Raw genomic sequence first — 9,144 nt, 5'->3', positions numbered from 1 at the left:
TGATGAGGTCTTTACAACCTCCAGACATTCTTTGGATTCACTGGAGAGTATATAACTTCATTGTTAACACTAGCAAGCGGGTACTCTTTCTACCCCCTTCTGATGCCTATGTCAGAAGCTTTCTCTATCTCCTTTATACTTTAATAAAACTTTATTACACAAAAGCTCCGAACGATCAAGCCTCGTCTCTGGCCCCGGATTGAATTCTTCTCCTCCAGGGGCCAAGAATCCCGGTGTATTCGTGTGATTCAACAACAACATTTCATAATCATTAAAACTACAAAAGGGAGTCAAAAAAGAAACATCCAAACCACAGTCTGCTGCCTTAGTCAAAATCATTTGACTGACCTCAGATTTTACCCAGAGAGCTCTTCTTTGCTTATGAATCCCCTGCCATTACCGGTCACAGAACTTGGGAACATCTTCCTCCCAGAGTCATGTCCTCCAGGGCACAGCCTCTACTTGGACACTAAATAAACTCAAGGCTATGTTATTTGATAAAATCACAGAGCCAGTGTAACATTTTTCTTCTTTCTAGATAATTATAGTTTTCAACTCACCAAACTCTGTCTTCTGTCTCTTGCTTCACAGAAATAGTAGGAAGTTTCAATTTAAAGGAAGAAAGCAACATTTTAGGCTGGAAGAGATTCTGAAAGAGATGAAAGAAAACACTTATGCATTTTCTTATATCCCCAGGAGACAGAACATAAGTTATATCCCCTCCATTTCCCATTCCCAGGCAAGGAATAGAATCAAACGTATTAACTTCTCTCCCTTGAGATGGAATGAAGTTTGATGGTTTCAGTACGCTGTGGATATTGGATCCCTGAGAGATTCAGTCTAAAAAATTCAGTCTGTTGAGATAGAATTCTCATAGGCCTAAGAATGTTCATGTACTTTTGGCTTTCATTAATTAGTCTAGTTGTATAAACTTGGATAAATATTATAGGTTTACACTTAAAAGCTTCCCTGATGGCTCAGTTGGTAGAGTCTACCTGCAATGTGGGAGACCTAGGTTCAATCCCTGGGTGGGGAAGATCCCCTATAGAAGGAAATGGCAAACCACTCCAGAATTCTTGTCTGGGAAATTCCACAGACAGAGGACCCTGGTGGGCTGCAGTCCATGGGGTCACAAAGAGTCAGACACAAATGAGTGACTAACACTTTCACTTTTCTTTACACTTAAAATTTTCTAGTCTTGATATTGGAATATAAGTGCTCCAACTTTTTCTTCCAAAAATTTTTAACCATTTCTGGCACTTTGCATTACTTTGATAGCTTTAAAAGCAATTTCTGAACTTACAAGAACACATACACACACACTCTGAGTTTTTATCTTGAATGCATGGAATCTGTACATTCACATGGAATTACTTTATATGTTTATAATACTGTATACTTGTATTATAAGTAGTATAAATATGATATATGACTGAATCAATGTAGTCTTTTGATTTCCTCAATAATGGGTTAAGATGTCCATATGTTCTTAAAAAATACAAATACTCTTTTTTTTGTTGGATGTGGAATACTTTTTTCCTATTTACTAAAACAAATTTGTGCTTAAAATAGCACAAATTTTCTATCTTATAGTTTTGTAATTCAAAATTCTTGCATATGTGTCACTGGGCCAAAATCAAGGGATTAAGATGACTGTGTTCCATTCTGAAAGTTCTAGAAGGTAATCTGTTCACTAGCTTTTTCTAGCATCTAGTCCCTTTCCTCCATCTTCAAAGCCAGCAATGTTCCATATTCACACTTCACTCTGACTTTTCTCTTCTGCCTTCCTCTTCTTTTTGATGATAGCCTTTCTGGTGAAGGTGACATGATATCTCATTGCAGTTTTAATTTACATTTCTCTGATGACTAGCAATGTTGAACACCTTTTCATGTGCCTATTGGCCATCTGTATGTCTTCTGAAAAATGTCTCTTGAGGCTTTGTGCTCAGTTTCTTCTTTACATGTTAATTTATTTTTAATTGGAGGATAATTGCTTTACAATGTTGTGTTGGTTTCTGCCACACAACAATATGTATCAGCCGTAGATATATACGTGTCCCTTCCTCCCCCCACCTCGCTTGAATCTCCCTCCCACCTCTCACTCCATACCACCCCTCAAGATTATCACAGAGCACCTGGTTTGCACTCCTTGCATCATACAGCACATTCCCAGTAGCTTTCTGTTTTACATATGGTAATGTGTATGTATCAATGCCACTCGCAATTCATCCCACTCTCTCCCTCCCTAGTGTCCACAAGTCTGTTTTCTCTGTGTCTCCTTTGCTGCCCTGAAAATAGTTTCAGCCTACCTTTAAATTGGATTGTTTTGATATTGAGTTGTATGAGCTGCTTATATTAATATTAATACATTTTGGATATTAACACCTTATCAGACATATAATTTGTAAAAATCTTCTTTCATTTCTAGGTTGTATTTCATTTTGTCAATAGTTCCCTTTGCTACAAAAAGTTTTAAGTTAGGTCCCATTTGTTTATTTTTGCTTTTTTTTCTTTGACTTAGGAGTGCTCAGTAGCTCAGTCGTGTGAGCCCCATGGACTCTACCCTGACAGATGCTTCTGTCCATGAAATTTTCCAAGCAAGAATACTGTAGAGTGTTGCCATTTCCTACTTCAAGGGATCTTCCCCACCCAGGGATTGAACCCACATCTCCTGCATTGCAGGAAGATGCTTTACCACTGCGCCACCTGGGAAGCCCCAGAACAGATCCCCCCAAAATATCGCTACAATTTGTCAGTGTTCTGCCTATGTTTTTTTCTGATATTTTTATGGTTTCAAGTCTTATTGTTAGTCTTTAATCCATTATGAGTTTATTTTTGTATATGAGAAAGTGTTCTAACTTCATTCTTTTATATGTAAGCTGTCCAGTTTTTCCCAGCACCACTTATTGAAGAGACTGCTTTTTTCTCCATTGTATATGCTTGCCTCTTTGCCATAGATTAATTGACCACAGTGCCAGGAATTATTTTGGGCAATCAGTTATGACCTTGGCAATCAGTTATATCCCATTGATAGGTGTATCTCCTATTGTGCAGAAATGTTATGTTCTTATCCACAGAAATGGCAATATTTGATTTACCTGTGGGATTATGGAAGGTCAAGTGAACTATGGTAAAATTATAGAGTTGGGTTGGGTTGGGTTGGGTTAGGGCGGGCTTCTCTTGTGGCTCAGCTCATAAAGAATCTATCTGCAATGTGGGAGACCTTGGTTTGATCCCTGGGTTGGGAAGATCCCCTGAAGAAAGGAAAGGCTACCCACTCCAGTATTCTGGCCTGGAGAATTCCGTGGATTGTAGAGTCCGTGGGCTCACAAAGAGTCGGACAGGACTGAGCAACTTTCACTTTCACTTTTGGATTAGAGCGATGATGTAGTTTTATTTGAGACATTTTAAATGGGCTCTATAGAATAACTTCAGTGCAAAGACAATGTTTGTTGTGTTGGGAGGGAAAACATGGGTCTCAAAACATGAGACCAACTAGAAAATGAAAAATTCTGAAAGATGCTGAGAACAAGGTGGCTTGATAATACTGTGATGTCTCCTTATCCCAGTAGCATTACACATCTGTTAGCTCTGAAATGATTTTTAACAAATTCACAATATTAAATATAAGCAAAGGAATCAGCACTATGATCTATTTTTTTCCAGATTATGGTGAAGTAGTGAACTGGTGGAAGAAAGGATGAACCAAGTTCCTGGTCACTCCCCATAAAAACGATCACATCATCAGCACATAGTGTCGGGCTTCCCTCTCCCTACCCACACTTAGAAATGGAGTCTTCTCCTAAGGTTTTCTCCATCACATGAATCCCACAGACACCCTCCGGGGCAGCATGCCTCGCCATTAAACACTCATAGCATGTCTGTCAAATCAGGAGTTCAAAATACTCTCTTCTGTTCCTTTGGGAAAGTTTCTGGCTACTTCAGAGTCAAGGGCTCATCCCTGGAGAAAACAAAAATTGATCCCCACACTGTTGAGTTTTACTTCTACTCCATTTATGCACTTGAACTGTCTTCTTGGAAACCCTTGGAAAGGGAAGAGTGGATGCCTGACCTTGGAGCCAGAAGAAATGTGCTCGTGTCCCAGTTACCTTTGGGTGATGTGAGATAATCTTTACCTGTCAGAAAGACAGTTTTCTTTTCAAAATGAAATCGTTAACCTCTCCCTCTCTTCCTCCTTGAGATAATATGAAATTATATGAAATGATAAATTTAACAAAACTTTGGTACCTAAAAAACTTAATTTGTGGAATCACTGCATAGATATGTGTTCCCAGGAAGATGTCAGAATGTGATGTAGCTGGATCAGGCTCCTGGGTGTTTGTGACATATCTGATATGAGAACACAGTCTAGAGTCTCCAAGTCTTCAAAGGCTGCTCCCTTATAGGGAGTTTCTCAGAACAGCATGATATTTCATGATCTCTGGGAATAATTAGAAACCACTGGAAAAGAAGACATTATGAACACTAAATGAATAGTGGACTGCATCTCATGTGTTTGTAAAGAGTCTGATGCTGACACATTTGGTGTGCAAATTCAGACACATGGATGGTACTTTTCCATTCTGGTGCCTAAATTATGTGGCTAAGATGAATCAACTCTTTGCAGCAAGGACAAAATATTCCTTAAGATTCAAGTCTGTTTTTGGGAATCTAAACAGAAAGATAACAGAAAACTGTATCTCTTTTATTCCCAGAGCAGAAAGTTAAATATAAAGGAGTTGTCTCTAATTCTAGGTGCTTCACAGGTAAAGACTCAACTTTCACATGATAAACCAGTTCAGTTCAGTTCAGTTGAGTTGCTCAGTCATGTCCAACTCTTTGGGACCCCATGAATCGCAGCACACCAGGCCTCCCTGTCCATCACCAACTCCCGGAGTTCACTCAGACTCACATTCATCGAGTCAGTGATGCCATCCAGCCATCTCATCCTCTGTTGTCCCCTTCTCCTCCTGCCCCCAATCCCTCCCAGCATCAGAGTCTTTTCCAATGAGTCAACTCTTCACATGAGGTGGCCAGAGTACAGGAGTTTCAGCTTTAGCATCATTCCTTCCAAAGAACATCCAGGGCTGATCTCCTTCAGAATGGACTGGTTGGATCTCCTTGCAGTCCAAGGGACTCTCAAGAGTCTTCTCCAACACCACAGTTCAAAAGCATCAATTCTTCAGCGCTCAGCCTTCTTCACAGTCCAACTCTCACATCCATACATGACCACAGGAAAAACCATAACCTTGACTAGACGGACCTTTGTTGGCAAAGTAATGTCTAGCACATACTAAATATGGGAACCTGAGTTACATAATTTCACACAGTGTGAGTTAAATTTATGAAGTCACAGGGTTTTGATACTGCAATATCTTATTCCTAATACTGGTCCTGACCCAAACTCTTCAACTTCCTATGACCAAAATTCTCTACCATAGAATGTGGTCCTTTCAAAGTTTACAGAACAATCTAGCCATGATTTTTGAAGAGAAATCTAAGCTAAATATATACTCTGTTTTTCTGCCTTGAGCATTGTTTTATCTTAATTGCCCACCAGATAACTCTATTAGCTTTAAATTATTTTACCAGTATAAAAGGACCATCTCTGGCTTCCCATATGTAGCTTTCATGATGCCATTCACATCCAACTGAGAAAAAAGAGAATATGAGTCAAAAAATGATAGGTGCCCCAACTTAAAAAGCTTATTTACATCCCCATCAGCCCTTGATTGTGGAAATAGAGATGGTTTCAATGTGAGAGCCAGAAAGTAAAGACAAGAATGAGCCCAATCATCCCAGAATGTGATATTGTTGGATTTCTAAAAAGGTAAAAAATCTCCAACCTCTGTGAAAGCACAAGGCTTCTAGTATATGGAAATGAGACCTATTTATGGGAAAAACAAGCCTATAATTCTGGTGACCTAAGAGATGATTTGAATAATTCATGATTCTATCATTTATTAAACAAAATTAAAGTGATATACAAATTTTGTGCTGAGCATTAAACCAGGCTTTTGAGAATCAAAGATGAATACATGATCCTAATATAATTCTAATATTCCTCAAGCTATTCATATGGTTTTCATTGAGGGTACAAGCAAACAAATATATCCATGTAGGTGCTTTACAGGTGTCTCTCTTCTCATTTTGTATACAATTGGTAATCTCTTCCACTCCATTAAATTCAGCATACTCACGTGCAATTGATTTCCAACTCTTTTATTTCTACTCACCTTTGTCTCTTAAATATATATTAATATATTTAGTAATAAATAAGCCACAGGAAAGAGTAACTTAGAATATCTAATATGCAACTTGTTATTCACCAACCAGTTGTCTCCTCTCTTGTAACCCATTTCCATAAAGTTACCAATATACACTAAGGTCCGTCTAGTCAAGGCTATGGTTTTTCCAGTGGTCATGTATGAATGTGAGAGTTGGACTATAAAGAAAGCTGAGCACAAAAGAATTAATGCTTTTAAACTGTGGTGGTGGAGAAGATTTTTGAGAGTCCCTTGGACTGCAAGGAGATCCAACCAGTCCTTCTTAAAGGAAATCAGTCCTGGGTGTTCACTGGAAGGACTAATGTTGAAGCTGAAACTCCAATACTTTGCCGCCTGATGTGAAGAGCTGATTCATTTGAAAAGACCCTGATGTTGGGAAAGATTGAAGGTGGGAGGAGAGGGGGATGACAGAGGATGAGATGGTTGGATGGCACCACCGACACAATGGACGTGAGTTTGGGTAGACTCTGGGAGCTGGTGATGGACAGGGAGGCCTGGCATGCTGCAGTTCATGGGGTTGCAAAGTGTCAGACCCGACTGAACTGAACCAAACCAGTATACACTCACTTTCTAAAACCTGGGACATTTACTTGCAGTTTAGTCTCTATTGAGTCTGTTTAGTCCCTTGGACTGCAAGGAGATCCAACCAGTCCATTCTGAAGGAGATCAGCCCTGGGATTTCTTTAGAGGGAATGATGCTGAAGCTGAAACTCCAGTACTTTGGCCACCTCATGCGAAGAGTTGACTCATTGGAAAAGACTCTGATGCTGGAAGGGATTGGGGGCAGAAGGAGAAGGGGACGACAGAGGATGAGATGGCTGGATGGCATCACTGACTCGATGGACGTGAGTCTCAGTGAACTCCGGGAGTTTGTGATGTACAGGGAGGCTTGCCATGCTGCGATTCATGGGGTCGCAAAGAGTCGGACACAACTGAGCGACTGAACTGAACTGAGTCCAGATGCTTAACATTTTTTAGACATGTAATCTTCTTAATCACTACATTTAATGTTTTATTTATTTTAACTGGTATGTACCACTATATTTAGTCTCCTTTACTGCAGATTTACTTTCCCCATGTCACCAAAATCTATGACAACATCTGAATTTAAAAAAAACAAAAACAAAAACAAAAAACCTCTCTACAATAGGTCTCTTTTGTGTACATGACAAAAATCAAATTAGACTAGAATAAGTAGAGAAAGAATGCAGGATTGGAGCAGGGGAAGCAGTCACCATTTTAATCAAAGTTTAATTTTGATACTCAAACACTGTCTTCAGAATCTGATCTGTGTCTTTCTCCAATTCTACTATTTGACCTATATTGATTCTTTTTCTCAGTTTATACAGGAAACACAAACATCCTGATATAAACTCCAGATGAAGAGAGCTTCTCTTCCCAGATGTTGCAAAATGTTCAGATTCCTGCAGGCATTTGCCTGCACAGAATCAGATGCCCATATTAAAAGCATCACTACATTGTTGCAGAAAGGAAATGAAGGGATGCTGAAGAAAGTTTCTATTTTTTGGAAACTAAGTTAATATTAGTCTGAGGTAGATCTAGATAATATAGGAAACGCATTTTAATCACTAGACCAACCAGTAGGGAAAAAAAAAAAAAATGAAAAAATACCACCTTGAACACAGGGAAACAAAATGTTATACTAGTTTATATTCATTTAATACAAAATAAGCTAGTTAAGGAGAAAAAGAATGAAAATTACAATAGCCACATAGGAAGCAAACAGCAAAACAGTAAATTTAAACACAATCACATCAACAATTGCATTAAATGTCATGTATTAATGCCTCAGTTGAAATCAGAGATTTGTTGAAATGGATAAAAAGCAAAATTCATTTCTTGCTATTTACAAGAGACATAGTCAAGGCGCAAAAAGGGCAAAGTTAAAAAAGATAGAAAAATATATACCATGCTTGCATGAAATGCAAGCAGAAATTTAAAAAATAGGTCAAAGATTTATGTTAATATTAGATAAAATACTTCAAGATTAATATTAGGGAAGATGAGAGGGAAATTTTATAATTATAAAATGTTCACTACATCAAAAATATACAACAGTTATAAATACAGATGCACAGAACAGCAGAGCTTCAAAATACTTGAAGCAAAAATAAAAGGAGAAATACACAATTCAATAATAATAGTTGCATATTTTTCAATAACTGTCAATAAGATAACAGCTTATCAAATATATTGAAGACATGTACAATACTATCAACCAAATTGACCCAATCGACATATAAAGATAATTTTACTCAATGAACGAGAAACATACAATATTTTCAAATTCATAATAATTTTTTCTCTGGATATACAGTACCTTAGGCCACAAACAAGTGTCAATAAACTTATAAGCTTGAAATAATAAAAATATATGTTCTCTAATGGGCTTCCTCAGTGGCTCAGTGGTAAAGAATTCGTCTGCAATGCAGGAGATGCAGCAGACTCAGGTTCAATCTCTGGGTCAGGAAGATCCCCTGGAGAAGGAAACGGCCACCCACTCCAGTGTGCTTGCCTGGGAAATCCCACGGACAGAAGAGCCTGGTGGACTATAATCTTTAGGGTCGCAAAGAGTCCCGAATGAGCAAGCACCCATGCACAAGTTGTTCTCTAATTATGTCAGAATTAAAATTGAAATCCACAACAGATGTTAAACTCAGAAATCACCAAGTATTCTCTCATTAACAACACATTTTAAAATGTCCAAGTTTTAACAAACAAAATTTGAAGAAAAAGAAAAGTGTGAAGGAAATTTGAGTGTATGTTGAGCTGAATGAAAATTAAAACTAAACAATCAAAATGTGTGAAATGTTAAATATACTTATGTCATTGAACC

This window comes from Bison bison, unplaced genomic scaffold (genome assembly GCF_000754665.1).
Source record: "Bison bison bison isolate TAMUID 2011002044 unplaced genomic scaffold, Bison_UMD1.0 scf7180017847317, whole genome shotgun sequence".
Lineage (NCBI taxonomy): Eukaryota > Metazoa > Chordata > Mammalia > Artiodactyla > Bovidae > Bison > Bison bison.
The sequence above is the reverse complement of the archived record's forward strand: the minus strand, read 5'-3'. Positions refer to the sequence as shown.